Source organism: Lates calcarifer, linkage group LG7_2 (assembly GCF_001640805.2).
Source record: "Lates calcarifer isolate ASB-BC8 linkage group LG7_2, TLL_Latcal_v3, whole genome shotgun sequence".
Taxonomy (NCBI): Eukaryota; Metazoa; Chordata; class Actinopteri; family Centropomidae; genus Lates; species Lates calcarifer.
This window is the reverse complement of record NC_066854.1, coordinates 11,414,186-11,439,606: the sequence shown is the minus strand read 5'-3', so window position 1 is coordinate 11,439,606 and position 25,421 is coordinate 11,414,186. Positions and strand designations below refer to the sequence as shown.

The 25,421-nt window shown below is 41.1% G+C and overlaps 1 protein-coding gene across 2 annotated transcripts in view; it reads right to left on the bottom strand.

Moving 5' to 3' along the window:
- Nucleotides 1–25,421, bottom strand: part of LOC108900594 (beta-1,3-galactosyltransferase 1) — a 96,376-nt gene that overhangs the window by 34,680 nt on the left and 36,275 nt on the right. For both annotated transcript variants that reach the window (XM_018701744.2, XM_051066026.1), the window contains one exon: nt 16,401–16,456. The gene's annotated coding sequence lies outside the window, so the exon portion shown is untranslated. The remainder of the gene's footprint in view (nt 1–16,400; nt 16,457–25,421) is intronic.

Below are 25,421 nucleotides of genomic sequence, written 5' to 3'. Positions count from 1 at the left end.
ACAAGGACACATCACACTGGTGGGAAAGGCGATGGAATGAGAGAAACATCAAGAACTGGATTTCTGTCTGCGGATGTCACAGGGGAGCAGAGGGAAGAGGAATACTCGAGTCTGCGACCTCAGCCAATAAAAATTTCTTTAGTAAACCTAACAGTCCCCTGTGACACCCATCGCTGGGTTTTATGATCTCCTGTTGCAGCGGAGCTCCTTATTCCCTGTGTGGATGTCACTGCCGTCTGTTTACCCGCGCAGAAAGGAAGAAAACAAAATCCAGCAGAAGAGGGAGCTTCCCGTTGAGACGTAGAGCTGGGTTAGAGTGAAGGCTGCACTCCTGAACTACTCCTCTGATTCACTGTCTCACTCAGACAAAAGACATTATCATGAGCTTGCTATTTGCCTCATATCTGTAATTTCAGCACGTGGGAAGATCTATGTCGTACTTGTGCACGTTAATATGCAAGAATGATTCTCTATGTTAGAGATGTCTCACCAATTAGTGGGCCACTTCACAATACTCTACAATTCTTTAAGCTCAGAATTTACACCACTGATGGATTCAGCATGGTTCTTTCTAAGTTAGAATTTAGCTGAATATTTAAAGCTAGCGAGCGTGACCCACAGTGTCTTGTTAGAGCAGCTGAATGACAATGCCGACCTTGTGCTTTGGGTGAAATGAAACGGAAAATGAACAAAGCTCTCGTGGAAAACATCTTAATGACTCTTAATTATCTTTGGTGCCAAGTGATACACTAGTCAAGTAGGACACACTAATCCCTCTTACGCTAACTACATACATTGAGCATGTCTTTGTCGACAACTTGGCGTGGAGAATTTCAATCCGTCTGCAGGTATGACAATGAGTTTCCACCCACACACTGATCTGTTTACTATATAAAGGTGCTGTGAAATGAAAAATGCCTTTGTTCACTGTCTCTACATGAAGATGTTGCATTGAATGCCAAAAATATGTCAAGTGTTTCTACATGTGGATATTTTTATATCAGAATCTGATCTTTATTCTTTTCCTATAAAGTAGTTTCAGTGGCAAACACACACACACACAAAAAAAAAACCCTGTTCTTTGGGGCGATCAGCACTTTCATCACGTAAAATCTGCAGTTTTCTCAGTCTCAAAAGCAGCACTAACCTGGGTCAAATATGTTTTCAACAGCAGCAGTTTCCACTGCTACAACATCAAATATCCAGGAGAGGCTGATGACACTCTTTTTTCCCTCCACCTTGACCCTCTCTGTCTGTTTTCCATCCTTGGTCCTCCCACCTTTTGATGTTTAGAAACCAATTTCCACAACCTGATAATTCATGCTCGACCATTCTGTTTAATGTGAAAACAATGATATGATGATATATAATGATACTTATGGGTTTAAGGCCCTTGTTGTGAGTGATGCCAGTCTGACGTGAACACAAACATTTTATTTTCACAAGAGATTTCTGTCTGTGTTTTTCACACTGGTTTGAAGTGCATGGGGCTCAGCTGGAAAAATGCGATGTCACGTAACAATAACTGCCACTGTCAATCAAACGTGATCAAAGTCACACCCACATACTCCTCATGAAGCTGATAAGATGTGTTTCTGACAGCTAATCAATGAATTAATTAATAATACCCAAAAACTTAACTTTGATAATTGTTCCTAACGTTTAAAACAATACAAACATCTGTCACTCATCCTGTGGCCAACAGCCAATCAGATCTTTGCACAAAGCAGCTGCATCAGATTATAGGTCACAGCAGCTCACAGCCATACAGCAGAAAGCTAATGTTCCTGCACAACAACCCTCTTTCCTTCTTATCTACTGTATCATGCACTTTAGCTTTGCTGAATGAGCCACCAGTCAGTCTAAGGGGAAAAGTGCACTGCTAATGTCAGTTTTCAGGCTAATTATCTAATTGGCTACTCAGCTGCAGCACATTAAACAGTGTGTAAATGTACCTGTAAATATCTTTTTGGTCCATTCAGTTGCTGGTGTGGTCCCTATTCTCCAATAACGCAAACAACAATAACACACTGTCTGCCCACTTTTGTCTGTCATTCCCCTGCCAGGGCTCAGCCTGCCAGCTCCTGTCAATCACACACAGACACCAACTCTGCTCTCCAGCTGCTGAGAGGACATGGAACACAGGATTCTTCCCCAAAGACTTTTCCCTCTTGCATTAAAAACATTAGTTCATTAGATCTATTCTCAGGTCTGATTGGGTGAGTACACACCTGAGACCTGAAAATAAGTAAAAACATCTTTGTGAGGAAGTTTTGTTTATGCTTATTACTTTTCACTATGCTCAGGTTGAGGTCCACATGCAATTAAGACTGATAATGTGCCCAGTTTAGCAATATGTCAGTTAGTAGAAGACATTTTGACATGGCACAGTATGAAAGGTCCTGATATTGTTCATGCAGGCTAGGCTAGCACGATTCTGGAAAAATGACAATCACAATATTCTTGCTTAGAATTGAGATCATGATTCTCTCTCGATATTTAAAATATCTTTCTTGCAATCATTTACCAGATTCACGAGGAAACCTTCACAAACAAAATGGAATGCTCCTGCTTTTAACGTAAATGTAACAGCCTCACAAGCCTTCTCGTATATGACACCAACTCTATATGACAGTACATATACAACAGTTTGTGGTGACGTTTAAGGTGCTCATACAGATTTGTGGTGTTACCCATCCGCGCTGCTACTATAGCAAAATACTGCTTGCACAGTATGTGATTTTCTGATGCAGGTTCGCTGTCACAGTGTCATGGCCTCCTGGCTCACATAAATAGAACAGAACCATAATTAGTGTAATTATTTACAAACGTACTTTTCCTATTTTGACAAGTCAGACTGTTCTGTGAAAAAGCAGATTCTATATAAGCCCACACAACCTAGAGAAGTGGACTGATCAGTGAAAAATCAGTGATGCACTTTATAAGCTCATCTGTAAGTGGGAGTTAATCATCTATTACAACGTGGTGACAGATTTCTGAAATTCCATATGTATCATCCTCAGAGATGATGGGTGTTGCTTTGAAAGCAAACTTTCCCTCTGAGAAAAATTAATTACTTTTCAAATCCTCATCAGTGCCTGACTCATTAAAGGCTTACATGACCCTAGATGTAAAGCAGTATATGTTACATGAGCATGAAGTGTGTCCTGCAGAGCCGGTGTTAAATTACACAGGCGTAGGCAGGCAGGTCATTACACTGTATGGCAGATAATTTTCAGTTCTATTCACCCAGGCTTGTTTTACTCCCTCCTCTCATTTCATGCACAATAACCTTCTTAGATGAAGGGCTTATAGTTGGAGTGATACAACGCATGAACTATTACTGAATATTTTATAGCATTTCCATATTAAATTTTTAATTACATTTTAAATAGGTTGATATTTAGAGATTCTTTTTAACCACTTCCATCAGATGATTCTAATATGATCAGTAGGTTGATTTTATTCCAGTTATTTTTGTGCAAATATCTTTACCAAAAGCCTTTCAGCAGATTTGTTCATGACACAGATTTAAACACATGTTTACACTGCTTTGGGCTGTTGTCTGAGTTCAAAGATATGTTAGAGGATTTTTACTGTTCCGTTGTGAAGGAATAATAACCGAGTGGGTGTTAATTATGCTTAAGTAGTTAATGGCTTCTCTTAGTAAGAATTTGATGAGTTTATGGCTCTGAAATAAGCTGATTTCTACTCTCATGAAATACATTCTAGACTAATTGGACTTTCAGCACCCATCACAGAAACATTTACAGCATTTGATCGGCAAAAAAGCTGAACATTTTCTTATCGCCACTATGTATAACCCTCCTTCCCCAGCCTTGTCTGTATCCTCTGATTACAATCACACAGGTTCTCTGCGAATATTCAACGTCCAGGCCGATCCTGGCAGTATCAGTATCCCTCCCAGGCAGTTGCTGTCCTGATACACAGTTTAGCAGGCAATCTATTCATCTTCCCTGTCTGCTGTGGACATTTCATAAGTGTTATCGTGCCTGGCGTGGCATTAAGTCACCCTGGAATGAAGCAGCTGTTTGTTTAGAGGCCATTTATTTTCTTGTGTGTCATTATATTCCCTTCATCCAATTAAAGGAAGGAGAGATTGAGTGAGGAAATAAATACAGAGAAAGAGGGAGAGGAGGATGACTGAATGAATGGTTCCATTTTCATGTCTGATCATTTACATGCCCCATTAGTCATCAACAAACCAAAACATTTCCAAACCAAAATAATACAGTGGGCAATAGTGCATGTCAAAGTAAATCTATGAAAGAGTAAGATCCTTTTTGTTTAACCAGAAACACTACCAGACTCCACTGACAAAAACTGTTATTTTACCTAACAGAACACTGGAGTAGCTGCTGTACCGCTGCCTTGACCGGTTAGTTTGTGTGTGCTACTGAGTGGTACTTTTACCAATTTAAAGGATCTGAAAGGGATCGTACTCTTTAATAAAAAGATCATTTTTTTAATGGATTTACTTTGACATGCATAACTACCCTCTGGATTATTTAAATACATATACTGTATATCTCATAACGCTGTCAGACACTTATAATAATAATCTGAGCCTAATAGTGATGAAAACAAGCACTAGTCAATGCAACTGGTTGCTGGTGTTGTCAGGTATACTGCGCTATTTCCAAAGATTTTTGTTCCTATCAATCATTTACATCTAAAATCATAAGGGAAAAAAGGCCCAGCTTTAAAAGAAAATGGAATGAATGAGTGATTCTTACAGTATCTGATATCCCCAGCTGCTTCATACCATATGAAAAACTTCACTTCATTAAATCCCTGCAGCCATCTGAATTAAGCAAGCCAGCACTGATTGTAAATCTTCCTCATTTTACTACAGCAAATAATATCATCAGCATGAAGAAGGATATATGCAAGTATGGATGAGGGAGGAGGAGGTAGCTGACTAATGCTTTGGAGCTAAAGGTCACATGTGCATGCATCAATCACACCCAGGAAAAATAAAAGGGAGCGACTTCTCTTGATTTTCTGGGAATGTCAGCTCCTGTTGAACCACGCCGGTAACTCTCTTTGACTTGAATTATGGGGGATGGAACAAGTGAATGAGTTGAAAGAAAACAGCAAGAGGAGAAGAGAAAATGGGGAGAGGTGGGGGATCCTACACGCTTCCTGTGCGCTTTGATACCGAGTTCTGTCCTTGAGCTTGCCGCCAGCGGAGGGTCCCATGGTAACCTACCGCGGGAAACAGGAAGACTGGATCACTGAAGCATCTGCCAGCCACAGGCTAGGAGAGTAACCCTGCATTACAGCAAGCACCATTAAAAAGGTAAAACTAGTGCTGGCCATGTACTTAAATGGACTCTGTATTGTTACTGTACAGCACACACCCACCTACTGCAAGTCATACTGCCAGCACACATCACAGCCACCCACACATGCTGAAATACACTAATCTCTGGATGTACAACATCACCCTTTCTCCTAGTGGATTTATATGAAAGCTGAATGCCAGGATAGTCAGAATAATATAAAGGATAAAGTTTGTAAAGATAAATCCTCTGCATCAAGTACACAAACAAAACAAAAGTTTTAACAGAGCTTGTTGTTTCACTGTTACAAGAATCTGTCCACCTGCTGCTTTTGGACGTGACTCAAAACTCATTTTCGTATTTTGTTTTGTTTCTGTCACTCAGCTGCACGCTATCCTTTACTGGAAATATGTGAAGTTGTCCATGAGGATGAAAATGGTAGCAAATCTCAGCCCACACCTGTCTGAATTACCAACAGCAACCATTTAACACTTTGCTGATGAGTGTTGTATTGTTTTTTTTTTTTTTTTTTAACGTTTTTGCGTGTGTGAGCATAAAAGCTGCTAAACCGAAAAAGGCTCCTAAAGGAAAATCTGCCAACATGTACAAGGCCGTTCTCTTTTGTGCACCCTGACAGGTGGAAACTGATTTCTAAAATGTCAGCCTTCCAGAGGCAGCCTTGTTTCCAGCCTTGAGCACCATGTAGCTCTGACTAAGCCAGTGGATTCTGAAAAAAGGTTTGAAAAGACCAAAGTTACATACATTTTTCTCAGATACGAACATCACGTAGTCATGAATTCAAGAATGCAGCTGAAATCTGCATCTTTCTGTTCCTCCTTGAAACTACAAACATAAATGTGTTTTTCTGATGAGCAGATGGATATATTTACTGACTAAAATATTATGTGTAATAGCTTAAAACATAAATATGATGACAGTACAAGGCTTTGAGTCTCTCCTCTCTGTGCAGCAGGTTTCCTCTGCTTTTGCTACATTATGCTAAGGTGAATGAACATGCCAAGGTGAGAAAAACTCAGCCCTCACGGCATCACCATCCCTCCTCCACCTCCTCCTCCTCCTCCTCCTCCTCCTCTACATACTGGCTCCTCTAACTTCTCTCTCAGCTTTCAGTCCTTCCTGGCAGCTGGGGCTCTGGAGTCCCTTTTGTCATTTCCACTTCAATTACAGCCACCTTAGCGACGCAAGCCCCCACCGCACTGCGCATTTTCAGGTGCCCCTTGAAAGACAAACCTCTTCCCCCAGAAAGAGCACATACATTCAGTTTACGGAGCGATCAAACAGTCCAACACCTTGATAATCCCTCACTCCCCTGTCTGAGTCCTCCTCTATCTTCCTGGACAAGCTGTTAGTAATGAGAGTGGGGCCTGAGCCAAGTCGTTTGGCTGTGTAATCCTTTTCATAATGCCCTTCATTGAGGGGCCAGGGGTCATAAATAAACAACAGAGTGAGCGGCGACGCAGTGTCACAGTCAGCTGGGATGCAGCGGCGAGGCGGGCAGATTGTAAATTGGTCCTGCCCTGGAGCAAGGGTGGGGGTTACACCGCTGATGACGGAGAGGGTCACACAGTGCCACGGTGTGAAAGCTGCAGACACTTATCATGCCAAAGGTATGATGGGTGAGGAGGAAGAGGAAGACAGCAGAGAGTGCTGAATGGCAGAGCTGTCTAGGGGTTATATTGACTGCTGGACCCTGTGATGATAGGGAGCTCCCCTGGGAAGATAGGGGACCTAGAAACCATGTCCCACTGCAGATGTACTCTTTGAGTGTGTGTGTGTTGGCGCATGACTGGACGTGCATGCGAGGCTGTGTCTGCGTGTGTGTGTGTGTGTGTGTGTTCGTGCATGTCCCCAGTGTTGGTCCGTCAGCTGCAGGCGTTTCTCTTCCTGTAGCTGCGAGAGGAGCAGGCTAGGTGCGCATTTGCAAGTCGCTGCAAGGTCAGAGCGGACCTCGTTGCTCAGTGTCAAAATGGAGGACAGGAAGGAGGCAGGTAGGTGGCGGTGTGGGGGTGGGGGGAGAGTCATCATTGTCTCTGTGGGGGGGCCCCTGGGGACCTGAGCCCTTGTTGAGTCCTTGAACTCCTCTGGCTTTCTGGCTGCTCGCAAACACAAAATAAATGCTTGCCTCTCTGAAACACAGTGCTACTGATACACAGAGAAAACTGCAGAGGAGGAGGAGAATACAATGAATGATATGTTATGTGCTTTTATGCTGTAAAAGGCTGAGCTATTTTGAAGGGGGCAACTATAACTATGACAAGTGAATTTCATTTTCAGGTGAATTAAGCTCCTATCCATCTATCAAGTGCTGCTTGTGCTATCACAGGCAGCCACAATGGCTCAGCTGTCTGAATCCAGCATGATGCTCCAGAATCAAACACACACATACTTTGTAGCCATCTGTGTATACAGCAAATAACTGCATGCCCATAAAATAAGTTGTTACATTACCTATACATTATTCATTCACTCCATGCACTGTTGTACTGCTTTAACCTTATACACACATTTTATAGTGACTGCTTGACCTTTGTATAGATACATATTTATTATATGTTTGACAGTTCTGTACCTCTCTCTTATATCCAGTGTGAATGTTTGACAGGAAGTAGCATGTCCTTGTAGCAAGGTGGAAGTCAATTTAGTGGATGGACATGTAGAATCGAACTTTGACACAGCAGCTGACCTTGGTGTCATTTTTGATCAATCTATGACTTTGGATTCTCATGTCAAGTCTTTGACCCCCTCTTGTTACTCCCATTTAAGAAACATTGCTAAACTCAGCACTGTTGCCTCAAAAAGTGAATTGGAGTCTCTCTTAACATTTGAATTATTGTAATGCACTGTTTTCTCATCTGAACAAAGTGTCTATTAATCGCCTCCAGTCTGTCCAAACAGCTGGTGCAAGGCTTTTCAGACACTCACAGTGTGCTGACACTCATCTGCCTGCATTGACTGGCTGCTAGGTTCTTATTCTTACCTATTTATTTGCAAATATTTTCTGTAAAGCTATTAAGAGCTAAAACATGTAGTCTACATGCAACATGTTGTTTTTTAAGCAAGAATGACTGAATTGTAAGCACTGAAGGCTCCATGGTTTGGATAGCAATCTCTGATCAGTGAAAGCTTGAGATTTTCTTCTGGTTTTCAATCTTTCCCTTGTCAGTCTATTTCCACTCAGCTCTGAAATTACTGCAAGAAAAAGTGTCACTTCAACTAAAAGTGGACATGCCTACCACAGCCCACAACTGTGCCACAGCATTGCCCCTTTACACTGAATTAGCCCTACAATTACTTTTACATAACATCCCACCAACACAAAGTGCTTAGTATGCTATGCAGCCCACTTTGAGCCACCAGAGATGGCTACAAAGCCTGCACTCCCACGGATAGCAGTGAGAGTAAGCCTGTGTGGCAGAGTGCTTACGTCCAGAGAAATAGTTTAGGGCAGAACTTTGAAAGTTGAGGCTGTCTTTTCCAGTTCAGTAGCAAAACAGAAATGTTCCAAAATGTAGAAGTGAATGTCAACATGTTTACCAAGACGGAGCGGTGAAACTGAAACTCACAGATGAACATGGTGCGCAGGCACACACACACACACTCCACTAGATACCCTGCACTTTTTCTTTCTTTGTCATTCTCTTCATCTTTTACCTCATTTTCGCTATTCTCTCGCTTCCTTTCTACTCTCTCCTCCACTCTCTTTCAAAAAACAGGGAAGAAATGAAAAATGACCTAGTTGATAAAGGCAGACGTGATAAATGGCCATCGCAAATTCTGCCTTTTGAACCTAGTTCTAATTTTATGCTGCATCAAAACACTATTGTGCCAAAGTCCAAGCCCCCACATTGGAGTAAAGGCATTGCAGTGCATAAAAGCCCCCTTATGAAGTGTACTGTCAGTGTGTGGAGGGAGGGCCTATTCATCTACACAGAGTTTAGCTTTATCAAAGTCATGCATGGTTAAGAGTATGCAATCGCTCATTGAATACACAAAAGACTAAAGGATTTGGGTGAGGAGAAAGCCTCCCAGTCCACACACACTGGCTCATTTCTAACATCAAACACACTGTTCAAAGACATAGTGTCCGGTTGCGTGTGTGAAAACACCTTCAGGAAAAGGAAAGTGTGGGTAATGTAAGAGAGAAGCGGGGGGTAAACAGTCAAAGCTGCAGTGGGCAAAGGAGATTTACCATGCAAGAGGAGCAGAGAATGTAAAATGTATTGGCTATTCACTGAAGGCAGCTGTGCCTGTGAGTCCCTCTTTGGAACGACGTTTTCATTTTTAAATGCTTTTACCTTGATACCTTGTCATCAATGGTCAACCCTAAACATCAGTTTAGTTTAGTCTCCACCAATGCGCATAAACCACTGTCTGGCTTCCTTAAGTTCAGTCAAAAGCCAAGTGAGTGGAGGCTGCAAAGGTTCATTTAAACCCACAATACAATAATACTGAATGGAATAAACAACCTGCTACTCCAAGAGCCTTAAAGTTTGTCCTTTGGTAAGCACACAGTTTACTGTCAATCTGGCCTGTAGTTGTTTAGGTACTGGATAAAGGTATTGGACAGACCAGTGCACCACTGAACCAAGATCAGTGGATGATGAGTGGATAAGCTTGCTACCTACTGTAGCTAACGGTGATAGTGTTTGCAACAGGTCTGATGGTGCTGACTGAAACAGCCTCCGGCACAATCCACTGTCACAACAATCCTACCACTAGTTTAAAGCTGTGCAATGTCACCTGACAGCCTGCTTTCTGACACAAAAACATTCTCTAACTAACATTACTGTCAACAACAGGTTTAAGGTTTAGGTCTTTTCAAAGCCTTCTAATGCCTTTTTTTAGGGAAACGAAGTTTAATGCTTTTTGAGACATTCAGTCCTGCCTTTTAATCCACCTCTAGAGAACTGGCAAATTGCTGCATGAAGTGGGTGTGCTTGTCAACATCAGATACTTAGAACAAGTGGCACTGTATGTGGGGAGGGGGTTTCACATGCTGATAGACCATTCAAAAGGCACTTTGGTTGAAGCCTTTAGGCCCAGGGGATGAGGAGGAAACCAACAAATAAAACCTCTATTTTATTCTGTTGGTTTAACGTTAAACTGTGTATGAGTGAGAGCAGAACTGTGAACCAACAAAGCAGAAGTGGTTAAAGCTGCAGACAGCTCATGCTGGTGACTGACTGCTTATGGACTCCTCACAAGGATGTGTCAGCCAAAAACTTTAAATTAGCAGCAAAGTGAAATACAACTCAGAGAGGGAGGGATTCACTCCACTGATTTCAAAACAAAAGCAGCTCGCGACCTTCACTTTAAATGAAACCTTCATTTGTCAAGAGATGCTCTGACTGGCAAAGACCGGCAGAGCTCTCTGCTGAAGTGGATATACATTAAGGCTATACAAAAAACACAACAGTGCTCAAACACTGCACTGGTCTATACTGCACTGTGCTAAGCCAGGTTCAAAGGCTGGTGTAAACACTATTTGCTGCTCCTCTCACAGATATTAACCTTGCAAACAGGAAGTGACCAGTTTGATGTCTGGAGTAATCAGAAGGCTCGCCCAGCCCACTTCACAGTCCATAAAGCCTATGAGCTGAGGCGCCTCTACACAGCCAGGTTAAGAGCAGGCTCATTGATTGATCTCATTGATACTTGTAAGGACTGCTTTGGATTTGTGGACAAAGCAGCCTGCAGAAAAATGTTTGCCAGTTCTGACAGACAGGAACATATAATATTTCTCTATACATGAGAGAACCTTCCATTGATGCTGTTTTGATAAAGATGTTTTTAACGAAGGTTAAGAGCATTGTTTCCACCTCTACAGATCACAATGAGCTGGACAAATTTAGTTTATCCACGGATCAAGAAAGGAGAAAGAGGAGTATAAGTAAATGAGTTAGTGTTTTGACTTGTGTATTCTTGTCAAAATTGGAATTACTGAAAAGAAATTTAATATTGATCTATACTCATTATAAATCACAGTGCCAAGTGGGCTGAATTTTTGTTCCCGACTGAATGTTGGTACAGTAATGTAATTGCTGTTTGTTATCTGTGTGGGTGGAAACAAAAATAGACTCCCATGGAACCATGAAAGAGAGGCAGCTAATACTAGCTACATTAACTCCTTTCTATTACACAGGATGGACATGGTACTAAGTGGGTATGTGGGAGCTGCTGGAGAAAGTGATGTTAGCCAGGTGGGCTACCTTGCTTCAACTTCATGAGTAGAAGCTTGTTTGCCTAGCTTGTCAGTTTACACTGTCTGAGAGGAATACCAACTAGACAGCATGATGGCTCGCCCTAAATGGTCTTGTATCAACTTTTGTAGGATGTCAGCCATGCAGTGCTGCCAGACTGGGCAGTTTTCCATCTAAATGTACACTTTATATGGTAATGCTTACACAGGACCAGGGGCATCATTGCATCTCATCAGACTACACTGTAAAGTTTACATGGGTCCTGACCTGTTTGTCTAATTTCCTCAGTGACATCGGTCTATTAATGGAAATCAAATGAATGCCATGAACATACCGTGAGGTTACACTGAATAACTGGCAGTTTAGCTGATGCTATCAGAGCTGTTCTACTGCTGCAACTGCCACCTATCAACAAGTTAAATGAAAGCCTAATTTGCATTTAGTACATGACCCTGGTGTGATCTTCAGCCCGGTTGATCTGAGATCTATGATCTGAAATCTTGTACATCAGCAGTGAGTGAGCGCTGCAGGTAAGGTCTTGTGGGGATGCTGCTGTGATTCACGTGTCAGCCAAGACAAATAACCTGGGCTTGGATTAATCACCCTTTCATACTACAGAGCACTTATTTGAACCCAGACACACATTATAAATCAACTCACACATGGCCAAAGACAACCTGTGAGATGCATCCACAGTCCTCTGGCTTCCCGTTTTTTCAAAGCGGTGAGACGTTATTGTTTGAATCAGGAGCCTCTTGCTGCTCGCCAATTGAAACCCCACCACAGTTTCATTTAATCTGACAAGTATAATCTTCTGAGATTGCCCTTTCCCGCTGTGACGTTTGGAAAGCTTATAAAAGACTCACTTCATTGATCTGCAGACACTTTAAGAGGCCTTATTGTTGTTCCCATGCCATAATCACAAATAGACCCTTTGAAATGGAATAATACCAAACAATGCCAGTCAGTGAGCGAGTCAACCATGTAATAAAGGCTTAATAGTTTTATCATTGCTTTGAAATTGTGAGGTCCATCTGTGTGTGTGCATGTGTGGGGGGTTTTCTTCTTGTCTGTAAATCTGCCAGCAGTTCAAGTATAGCTCATTTAATGTAACCACAGAAGCTGCCATTGCTGAGGTCCTGTATATAGACTGAAATAAGGGATGTTTTACAGGGAAAATACAATAATCAACTTTTCTATCTTTGGGGATAAGTGACTGTTTTCATTGACAAGCAAAGCCATTAACTAGGGGCCATACAGTCTGAGGGATGCACTTTGTCCACACACACACAGACACACACACACACATGCCTTCCCCACTCATCAACAATTCCCCTCCCACTGCACTGAAATGGATTTCCCCCCAGAGGCCAGCATTCAGGGTTTACGTTCCTAATGACCTGCAATAATTCAACCGTGATTGATCATCAAAATCAACTAATGAGTTACAACCACCGCACGAAGACAGAGACGTTCATCTCTGAAGGCTTCTTCACAACTGAATTAAGCATTGTGCTGCCTGATATCTCGCCTGCGCGGTCAAATAAGTCACTGCCATTGGCTGGGTTGAGGCCGATATCTCACTGTGGTTGGCTGCAGTTTACGCTGAACACACAGCGCGGGGGGGGAGAGACCACGCGTGACAAACTGCACCCCGCATTCGCACTTCATTTGGGGGCAAGCCACTCAGCACAAGGACAGCCAAGGAAGATGTATGAGTCGGTGGTGTAATGTATTCATAGGGAAAAAGATGGAGAAATCGGTCTTGAAACATGATAAAGTGCCTGCTGAGGTGTCTTTGATAAATTATGATGAAGCTATGCAAATAGAGCCTGCAGCTGGGTCTCTCCAGCTACTGTTCAATTAGCCCGTCACTGGTAGACTAACACTTGAACTGGGGGGGACCGCTGAATCCATCTATTACTGAAATTCATATTCATTTTATATGCAATGTTATGATGAAATCAAAAGCAATATGTTGAGTTTGGTACAGAGATAAACAAGAATAAATTCTGATCTAAAATCAACACTTTTTGCATGGGACCCTTGTTAATACACTAATTAGCGAGCCTAGCAGCAAGATAAAGATACTCAGTTTCTCACCCAGTGAGAACAAGGCTCATAAAGGAAGTTAAATTATGTTAGCATATTACACTCTTCTATCTGGATCTGTGTCACAGAGCTACTTCACTAAAACTACTAAAGTGTATTAGATATAATTCATCATGGTGTCTCTGTGTAGTTTCTGTTTCACTAACCAGATAAGAGAGGAGGAAATCAAATCCTCCGACTTGTCTGAAAAATTATCTCAAGGGTTGATTGAATATTCCAAGAAAATGTGTTAGAAATCAAAGTAGTGGGTAAAGTGCCACAAAATGGACCCCCTTTAAACAGTTTGTACATATTCATACAGAATTCACTGTAACCTCCAGGGTCCTGATCTGGGAAGAAGTTCAAAGAATATACAGACTGCTCTGCCCCAAGGTCCATCAACACATTCAGTCCTTTTCACTAAATATTTCACCACAAGGCTGTGCATGAATCAGTCATGCATTCAGATTTTACATTCATGTTATATAGTGCAACTTGTGTGGCATGGAAATTTCAGCTGCCTCTTTGTAGTTTGTAGAATTGATGCAGCTTTGAAGCCCAATACTGAAAACAAGCCACTGCAAAAAAAAAACAAAACAATTACTATCATCCACTGGAACCAGATGGGTTTCCATCCTCACTGAAAATATGTATTTCAATTAGGTTACTACCACTGAATACAATTCCATCTTGAAGTTCTCCTCATTGATGGGTTTAGAAATTTACAGTGTGATTAGAGCTTTGAATATCATTATACAGCTGGAAACACAATGTGTCTGGCTGCAGAGCATTTGCAATTAAAAAGGACATCATGTTAAAATACTCTTCAAGGCTAGAAAATGCAAATTATATGCAGATTAGTAATATGATTCATGTATTAATTTGGCATACTGAGTGGTGATTAGGTGAGTGGGAGTAAGCAGCAGTCACTAATGCTCAGCAATGGCTAAAAACAGTATGGAGAGCAGAAGCGAAAGCCAGCAATTTCCTTCATTTACTCAGTGTGAGAGGTGACCTTTCCACAGAGTCCCTGCCTGTGGCGCAAAGGAAGTGCGCATATGAAGGGGATTTGAACTTTAGCTCGCATGGAGCATCTGACATATGTATGCTAACTGTTTGTGTCTCTGCGGGCCATTGCAGTTACTGGCAGGGTAGAGAGAAGGAAGGGAAGAGAGAGCAGGCGGAAAGCTGTTCTCCGTGTCTTATTTAAAGATCCATTATCCTGGTTTTGTTTAAATAACCAAGAACATCTACAAACTGCAGAGGAATGCACCTTTAATACTGAACCACATTCCACCAATTTCACACACGAGGAGCAGTTTCCTAGCACTACCCTACAGTCCTGTGAAAACTGTTGTATCATGTCTTCAGTGGCTCTGACATGAAATGTGCAGCAAAATAACCCTGATGATGCCATAGTGATGTCATCAGGGGTAACCCATCTCTGACCGGCAGACTACAGACTTTGAACATAAAGCCTGCATCATAATCTGACACAACCTGTGGAAAACTGACCTAAGAGGCCACTGACCCAGAGACAGTCAAGTCTGCTTTAAATAAACCATCATACTAAACCTGATCCATCACCAATTAACAAGCAGCCACAGTCGGTTGGTTGCTAGAAACCAATCAAAAACTGAAATCTCTTATCTGCCAAACTATTCAGAGCCTTAATTCAATACTTTGTAGAAGCAGTGATTTGGCAGCTGGCATTTGTTCTTTAGGGTTTAAGTCTGGGCTTTGGCAGGGCCACTCAATGGCAATCAAAGACTTGCATTGAAGTCACTCCAGCGTTTTTATTTATTTATTTTTTTGGCATTGTCATTGTTGTGCTGAAAGGTGAACTGTCGCCCCAGTCTCAGGTCACCTCCACTCCACCAGGTTTTCTTCGAGGACCTCTCTGTATTTGGCTGCATTCATTCTTCCCTCAATTGTGACCAGTCTCCCTCAGTCTGTACTAAAGGAATTATTGAGGCCACTGTGCTCCTGGGAACACTCAGAGCTTAAGAAATGGTTTTATACCCTTGCCCTGAGCTATGCCTCACCACAATTTTATCATGGAGGTGTTCAGCAAGATTGATGGACTTTGTCCTGACATGACGTGTGAATTGTGGGACCTTATATACACTGATGTGTGCATTTCTAACAATGTCCAGTCAATTCAATTTGCCATATGTGGACTCTGAACAGGTCCTAAACACAACTCAAGGATAATTAAAACACAGAGGATGCACCTAAACACAGCTAAGGGACTGAATACTTTTGTAAATGAGAGATTTCAGCTTTTGAAAATTAAAATTCAACAACATGAAATGCTTTCACATGGCCTACACTTAAAGCTCCTCCATCTCATCCAGTAGAAGTCATATGAAAAAACATACGTACAATACAGTAAAGGAAAGATTTCAGAAAGGAACTGACATGAAGAACTGGGATGTTCCATACAGCATATTTTCTCTTCAATAATTAATTTAGTAATTCCCTTTGATGACAAAGGGAACACAAGAGACTTAAATGCATGCAAGGATGATAAAGCCTCTGCTTCATTAAACAGCAAGATTGAAGCAGTGAACCTCAGAGGCAACAATAACTTTTATTCAAGGCTTCTGTTTCAGTTCTCAATCTCCTCTGGCTTTCTTCCAGCGGAGACGGCTCTGTGAAATACAGGACCTCTGTCTGCCTATTATAAAAGCCCTTTTAAAACCAGAAATAGGCTACATCCCTGACTGAGCAGCGGTTTGACAAATAGACAGGAAGCTGAGGCCAGTGCAGCATAACATACCTGACACAGCTGGCTCTCGTCCAATGCAATATGGGCTCCGTCTCTTCATACCATCTCTGTGGAAAAAAAGAGAGACAGAGCCAGGTCAGGAAAACCGATATAAGATTTTGAGAAAGGATGGACACTGGAGAAGAGAAAGAGGAGATTAGATGATGCTGTGAGGATGCAGGAGGTATGTGTGGCCTTAAGACTCAAACACAAACTAAAATAACCATGTTTTCTGAGGCTGAGACGTCATTGTGAATCTGTAAAAAGCATCTCGTTAACATGAATAAATGAATTTACTGCAGTTGAAAGTTGAACCCATTCTATCAGAAAATAAAACAATGAATCAGCGACTGTATATTTTCAAGAAGCAGATACACATATCCTCACCTTCATACAAACTGCATAAAGCCTCGACTCAACTCTGATGAATCTCGACACAGACCACGAGGCGTAATCAGCTTACGACTCATCAGCATGCTGCAGCCACCGCCACTATCTCTAACTACGGCAACAAACAGGCGGAGGTGGGGGGATCTATTGATGTATGCTCTTTCATGAGAACTTATCATTCAAGACTCACTTACGCCCAGAAAAGGTCAAATAAAATTTTCTCATATCAAATTGAGTTTTTCACTTGATTAATAAGCTTTCGTGGCAGACGCCGCGCCGACACATGCCGAAATTTCAAAACAGTTTCAGGTTTTCATTTACCTTTAGGATGGCACAGAACTCAGATAATACAAATCTAATTAAAATATCCCAAAAGAAAATATTTCAATTACTGGATGTTTCACTCTGTGTCTAAACTTTAAAAGCACTGGTAGGAGTAGTGAGCAGAACGTCTTCCAATGGTTGTAAAGACAGGACTAGGGCTAGGAGCTGGTGTATTGAAATAAACAGATGGTGGGGTTAATTCTCCAGTTGGCTGCCATTAAAGCATTGTAAAAGAAGAACTCACTCAGAAGATGATGTACTTAAGACTGTCAATCAAACCTCAAACAGTGGAAAATGTGATGCAAATATGTCATTGATGTCTGTTTCATGTATTAATTTGAGGGAGGTTATGGCTAGCCTCACAGATCTGGTGTTTTCATCTGCCAGTATTTTTAGTCTCTTCAGTGGAACAGAGGCTTCAGTGGAAGTTTCAGACACATGCTCCACGTACATCATGATTTATTCACCAAGTTGAAATCCTAAGCATTTCCACATGCACAAATTGACAATGTGCAAAAAAGCAGGTGGGTGGAAATCATACTGTAAAGAAAGAAAACTATTAAATAAAAAGATAAACAGTGAGGTACATTCTTTTTAATCTTTGGCAGTTATGGTGCAGTAAAGGTAATAACTGACCACAGTGGGGTGTCCAAATACAATAGTGAATCCATTTACACTTCCAGTTATGACATGAGAAATTACGTAAGTATTAGTAAGTCAATATTTACTGAAACGCAAAGCACTAAACACAAAGTACAATTAAAGCTGAAGGGAATGGTATTATTTTGGTATAAGTATTTGGTGATAATTATATGATGGAAAACTTGGACCAAAGGACTGTGCGAGATGGAAAGTTACGGGGTCACCACAGTTCACAAAGACCATGAATGTCTGTGCACACTCCTGCACTACACAAAATGGAGACCCAGTCCAATAATTAGGTCTGTAATGAACAATTATTTTCATTGTTGATTAATCTGGTGATTATTTTCTTGATTAATCAGAAAATAGTGAAAAGCTCCCCTTTCCCAGAGCTCCAGCTGATATCCTCAGATGTCTTGAACTGAAGATATTTACTGTGCAATGATATGAAATAGAGAACAGCTGCAAATCAGCACACTAGAAAAGCTGGAGCCAGAGAATGACACCAAAGATCAATAACTTGGCTGACTGTTGGAGCTCTAGAAGAGTTGTTGTGATACTTTGGTCTGGAACCAAAGTGTTGAATAGACAGGCCGACATTAACATTCCTACAGGCACGCTGCTACTAAGCCTGAAAAGACAGGTAGACAGAGAAAGGCAAATAAAAGTAAGACCATGATGGTGTGACAATCACACTGCCATCAAGGTTGAGAGAGAGAGAGGAAACACCACGTCAAAGTCAGGATGGAGCCCTGTCACCACTCCTGCTAACAGGCAGAGAACAGCGCGAGCTGGGTAATTGGGAAGAAGTTCCTGCCCTCGGACTTGAGTGGCATGTCTCGGCCGTGGCACGGAGTCAGTTACCTGATCGGGGCTGAGATACACAGAGCTGTCAGCTCAGCTCCGGAGTAATCACACACCCCCATTAACATTCCACTCGCACACCAAAATGGCTCTCAGAGAGGGAGAACGGTGTGCATACACAGACGACCAAACACAACCGAACACGCAAACACACGTGTAGCAGCATACACACTTGTGAGCCCACACGCAGACGCTGTAAGGAGGCAGCTGATGAGCAATCACCTTGCAAATTGGCTTACTATACAGATGCAGAGAAATACTTATTAGTGCATTACAAACATACTCTGGTGGCCTTAGCACCATTCTGCCTTACTACAGAAGCTAATTCAGACATTTTTCTCATATATTACCTCATTGTGGAAACATGCCTCTGTTGCCCATTAACATAATATTTCTGATGCTGGAAAAAAACTGTGCCATTTGGAATACATTACGCCCCCCCTGTCACTGTGCTAATCAGCATAATATGAATTATTGCTATCATTACAGTGGGTGGCCGAGAAATAACAATAGGTCTTAATTATTCAACAACGAGGAATAATGAAAGGGAAAGCAAATGCACCTTTAGTTTGTGCTGCCAACAATCATTAGAGTTTGTATCTCTCTCTCCTCAGGGAGCAGAACTAAGCTCTGTTTCTCTGTTGTAGAAATCATTTTTAAGGTCGTGATGAGTGATGAGCTTGTTATTCCCTCCGAATGTACTCCATGTGTTGTTGTCTGTGAGAGCTCAGTGCGGAAATTTCCATGAGAGCCCAATAAAAATGTGCTCTGCAAAGGCTTTTTTGGAAGTTATAATTTGTGCTGTGTAATTGTTATTGTTTATGTGCCATTAAAGTGATTTTTGGGAGGGTAATTCTGCTGGAGTTCCTTTTCAACTCATGTTTTGGTTCCAGTTTTGAAGTTAATTTAGGTTAGATCTTTAAAACCTTTTTTATTTGGATAGTTTATCACAATAAAAATATCACTTGTTTGTAACACAAACTCATAAGTTTGTGTATTGTACTGTGTACTGGTGATGTTCTTTGGAGTTTATCTACTGATGATGAAAAAACAAAAGGAGGGTCGTCCTGCTTATAATACATGCTATATCATCCTCATTTCTCATTATGTACAGAAAACATCAACAGCTGACAAGAATAAGAATCCAGAGCCATGCTAGTGACCTGCTAGTGCTAATTTGAAAATTTACCAATTAGCACTGACACAAAGTGCAGCTGAGGCTGATGGGAACATCATTAGTTTTACAGGTACTGATCATAAACCAAACAAGTCTTCAGATTCTAGATTTAAAGAGTTTAGTAGCAGGGTCCCCTACGTACACTGCTATAAAACCCAGTATACTAACAAGAGAAAAACAACAGAGGAACAATTAACAGCAAATGATGACATTTCTGGAGCTGATGGCACAACCACAAATATAATTACTCTAATTACACTACAAATTCAAAGACAGATAGTGAACTCTGATGAACCTTGTAAGCCTGTTTAGATTGGTCCCTCTATCTGTTGCTTCAAATGGATTGAAAATATCCATCCATCCGTTAGCTATACCACTTATCCTTGAGGGTTGTCAGGCGGCTGGAGCCAATCCAGCTGAGCTAGTAGAAGCAGTGTACACTGGGAAGAACTCCAGTTGATCTTCTTCTTAGGTTATCATAATTATAGTTGGTGAGGTCAAACTCATTATAGTAGAATTTCGTTGATAGATAAAGGCTTTAGCTGAATCCACAAATCTGCTACTACTGCAGGGTTCCTCTGACCTTTCAGAATGAGTTGCCAATCAAATTTCAGTCTTAATGGAGACATGGTGATTACAGCGGCCATGATCCGGAGCTATAAACTGCTGCCCTTCAAAAGAAAATGAAGTAAGAAAAAAAAGAATGATTATGACTTAGGAGAGATGACTTCCACATAATAGAGAGAATTCTGTAATGATTTCCTTGGAGTTTTCATGGATCAGTTTCTTTCTACTAATGATCCAGTGGCCAATAGACATCTCTGTCACTGCTGGCGTTTGTCTGAACGTCCTATTGACACTCCTACAATCCTGATTACCTGATAACTGATCGGTGCTGCTACCTGGAGGGGGGGGGGGTCGTCACAACTGAAAATATCTTTGTGTTGTCTGAAAGGTTGAAACAGATACCATCAGATCCTGAGATGAGAATGAGATAATTAACTTTCAGCTTGAAGGCGTCCCTAAGACTTCCTGTCAGCTGCTGTTAGTGCTGTCTACAGTCTCAGGCGACAGACAGCAGATATGGAAATATTCCACTTTTGAAGGGGGGGGTTATTTCAAACATTTCGCAGGTGCTTCACGCTCTGTAGACACCCTGAGCTTGAGATCAACCCACACTGCTGTTCAGTGTATTCACTGGGCCATGGGATATGAAATTCAAGGTCACAGTTCACTCCCCTGCTCACTGCACTCAGTTTCAATTGAAATTCTACCACATATCCAAATCACATGGGTCTCTGTCAAACCACATTTAGCACTCCATATAAAGGAACAGAGTATATCAGTTTTGCACAAACACCTGCTTTCTCCCTTTCAGGTACAAAGTCTGAAGGTTTTAAGGCCGAGAAGACTTTGAATTACGGTGGTCAAAAGGATATCTGTATGACATTACTGGCTGTTCGGTTTGTGCCCCACAAAAGGTCTTTAAGCGCACCCAACAACCTGGAAACTCTGACCTCACCTCAACTTTAAGTGCTTTCACGTGTAACCTGTTTGGTTTGGTTAAAAGGAACTGCACTGCTTGTTTAGCACAGTTTGTTTGGGCTGGAGAGAAAGCTGTTAAAAATGCACTCATTCCATCTTCCATTAAGATTCTAAACAGCAGCAGTTAAATGCTGCATAGGTGGAACTTTACACGGTCACAATGCACTTTATAGTGGGGTTTACACTGGTGTGTGCACTCTGATACTGTTGAATGAACATGCAGTTTTCTGGTCCAATGTGTAGTATATGAAATATTCCAGTTTTACTGGTTGTATGAGCTTTATTGCTTTTTTAAAAATGGTTTTTATTGGTGTGATTGGTTTTTATTGTTGAATGTATGAACACTGGCTCTTTTATATAAATATATACATGATAGTAAAGATGCTGATTGTAAGGATGTGTGGAGATAAATGTTCTGTATTGCAGTGGCAGTGATGCTGAGCCTAAGAAAAGTTTCCCCCAAGGAGCAATAAAGTTTATCTTATCTTAACACTGCTGCAGACTGCACAACTGCTTGAAAAGGGGGGTCTTGGTCCACTTCCAAGAGGACTGTGGTGCAGTTTGTTTGTGGTCTGGAAGTAAACAGACCAACCACAGCATTTTGTGACAGTGGTTTAACTCTACTGAGTTCATCTGCTGGTCAGGATCTGATCTTACAGGCCTAACTGATCTGAAAAGTGATGTATATGTATGCAAATCACATGGTTACCATGGTAGCCAACTGTGTCTGACAGTGAGAATCATTTTAAATTGTGATCTGCTGAGCTGGTATCCTACTCCATGTACTTTGACAGTCCATTATAAAGTGTATGACATTGTGATCCCACAGTAATCTCTCTGTAACATTACTCTACAAGATGCCTCTTTTTCCTCCTGTATCTACCTGTTTGTCATTTGCAACATGCTATCAATGTGTACTCCAATGATACTAATAATGCTCATACTCAATTATTTCTTCATGAAATCCTAGTGACACCAAATACTGTATACATAAAAAGCTTTGAAGTGCAGCACTTGACTTGCTGTCACTGAAATTTGATTTCCCCACGCGTTTCCATCGAACCTTATGATGCAGGATGACAGTTGGCAAAGCTGTAACTTTAAATGACTTACTTGTCAGCCTATATGACTTCATGTTCACAGTTCCTGGTTTGTTTGAACAGACCCAGTGTAGACCAGGACTAAAAGCCAACACTGTATCTAAAGTGGATCTGATAACAGCTTATTCTTTAGGCAGGCAATCAACTGGCAACAAGTGAAATTCCTAATTTGAATATGCCCTCATCATGTTAAGAATGTTCCTGTTACTTTAAGAGGATCACATTATGAATGGTGCATTGACAAATGATTATGACTTTTTATTTTAATGGAAATGACCCAGATCTAATTGGAAAGGGCTTAGATCCTGATTACTGTAATTATGCACCTGGAGCGGACAACACACAGTATACTTGTCTCCATGCGATGCCCGTCTAGGTGTCTTTAACATCACTATAGACTTAATTGGTTGACCTTTTCAATGCACACAGCGTTATTAAACCCCTAATTAAGAGTCCCATTACAATCTGAGATCCTGTCAATTAAGTTCTTAAACACAAAGATTTGGGACTCTCAGCAGTCATCATCAAAGGTAAATGTCAGCTGGTCTGACGACTGTCTTTGAGAGAAAGTGGTAAAAGACCATGCTGATGTTAAATCTCAAAGATTACACTACTTGAAATTCAATTAAAATGCTAAAATACAAGGCTTTAAACTTTTGACTGACACTGTACATTCTTTCTAAAAGTCTAGTCCAAGTGATGTCAATTAGTGACTCATGTTCAGATGTTACGAACAACCCTACACTGTAGGCCTGGGCAGAGAAGTGGAGAATGTAAGTTCGGAGAAAGATACATCCTCCTCTATTCTCTTCATATTTGGAGCTGAATAAAGATATGAAGCAGAGATTTACACAAGAAATGACCCCAGATGAGAACTGAACTAAAATCCATCTACACTTTATGCTCACATTTACATGTCTTAAATCCACTGGATGGTGAAGATAGTCCTCTTTAGTCGTTGCCTATTTTTCAAGCTGTTGATGCGTAGTAAATCTAGAAAATTACACATCCTGTGTATCAAGCTACAGTAAGTTCTCCTCCTCTCTCTCCTCCTTCCTACTGCCTTCAGTGCTAAGAGAGCAGCTGCACTCAGGAGGGGGAAATAGGTCACATCTCCCCAGATTGTCTTTGTAACCTCTCAGTTCATAATGATCATGACTGATACACTCTCCAGGCATTCTTCAACATAGAAGTGTGTCATCTTCACTGTGCTAAATACATTGCCTTTCAGCAGCTAACAGCCACCCACCCTCCTCCCACCATGCAAAAGGATGATAAACTAATATGTTCCGGTCTGTGCTGGAAAATAACGAAAACAACACCTTGATTTGAGTTATAACTGGAGATCTACCTAAGGCCAATTAATGTAATTTTGAAGGTTGGGTGAAGATGTGAGATACATCTTCTCCTCAGGTTTTGTCAAAGTGAGATTATTGGAGTCTGACATATTGCATGTGACACATGAATGAGCAAACAAATTACACAGCCCCTTCAAACCTGGGCTGATCAGAAAATACGGCATTGTAATAAAACGGTGAGATGCTCCCTCGAGCTGCAGAAAACTCCAAAACAATCAGTCCAAATAACGAATGATCAGAAATGGAAGAATTAAGTGATTCTGTAGCAGTCTGGGTGAAATCCAAAGGTGTGATGAGTCAGTGGTTAGACAGGACAGACGAGCGTTTCATGGTGGGTGAGAAAGTGACAACTTTAACCATAAACAGCTGTTGTGAATAAATGACATTAACAGGTGATGGTATGGCATTACCTTGGCTACTTAAAACCAAGAGTTTTTGTACTTAGTCAAAACTGGACCAAGTCATATTCAACAACCTGCATCTGCAACCATACACTGTAGCTCCCAATTAGTAGAACAGTTTCCTCTGCTGTCAGTCACTTCTTTTAATAATAAACACGTCTCGATCAGTAATGTTATGTGATGTTACCTGTTCTTGGGCACCAGTGATTTATGAACTAAATTCATTTACAAACTACTGAGGATTACACAAGAAGCAGCAACAAAACAGCTGAGACCAACTCAATATATCACAGCTGATGTTATCTGACAATACAATGTCTCCACTCAAACTAAACCCAGACAATGAGTGGGGTTTTAGTGAAATGAAAGTGAGCCAATCCAGCTTCAGAATGACTCACTGCTGTGAACAGCACAGGTAGCTTTAGTAAGGCTACGAATGGTTCTGACTTGAGTTTGGAAATGCTGAGTAAAAAGTCTTTAGGTTTCACTGACTAAAAGTAACAAAAATCAGATAAGACAATTTGACTAAAACAAAATGAAAATCAGTTGTTAAAATCAACTCTAACGAGAACACCAACATCATTTGTAGCATCTGCAGCTAATACAGTGTCCAACACCAGTATTTAGACCAATCCCCTGGAAAAATCAGCAACACACACAAGAAGAACATCCTCTTCACAAACAGTAACATTACTTATTTACTTTATCACATGCTAACAGACACATCACATGCGGCTGCTTTTATAATGGCTAAAGACAAGGAGCCCAGTCACAGTCGAAAAGGAGGGATTTCAACTGCTTGATGTTAATGAAGCCACTATAAGCTCCTAAGCTATGTAAGCTGTACACATTTATACTGCAAGATTTAAAAGGGTTTACCATTCTTGGTCATTTTTCAGGTTTGGAATCTAGTCTTCATGTTAGGGGAACTGTTCTGCTCAACAGAAGCAGTTTATGCTGCAATATTGCCCAGCTCTGAATAGATGTAGGATCTATTTTACAGCTTGCAGTTTAATGGCAGTTGACAAGAGAATGTTGAAACTCTAGAATATATCATTACTGAACTACTATATGAAACACACATGAAAAAATAATTGATGTAATGCTTTCAGCCAGGGGCTAAGTGTCTATATACTGTACAACTGCACATTACATTGTAAATGCATACAGCTTTCAGTGGGAGTGCACTGAAAATAAATTAGATGGGAGTATTGTAGCTCCAAAGACTGTTG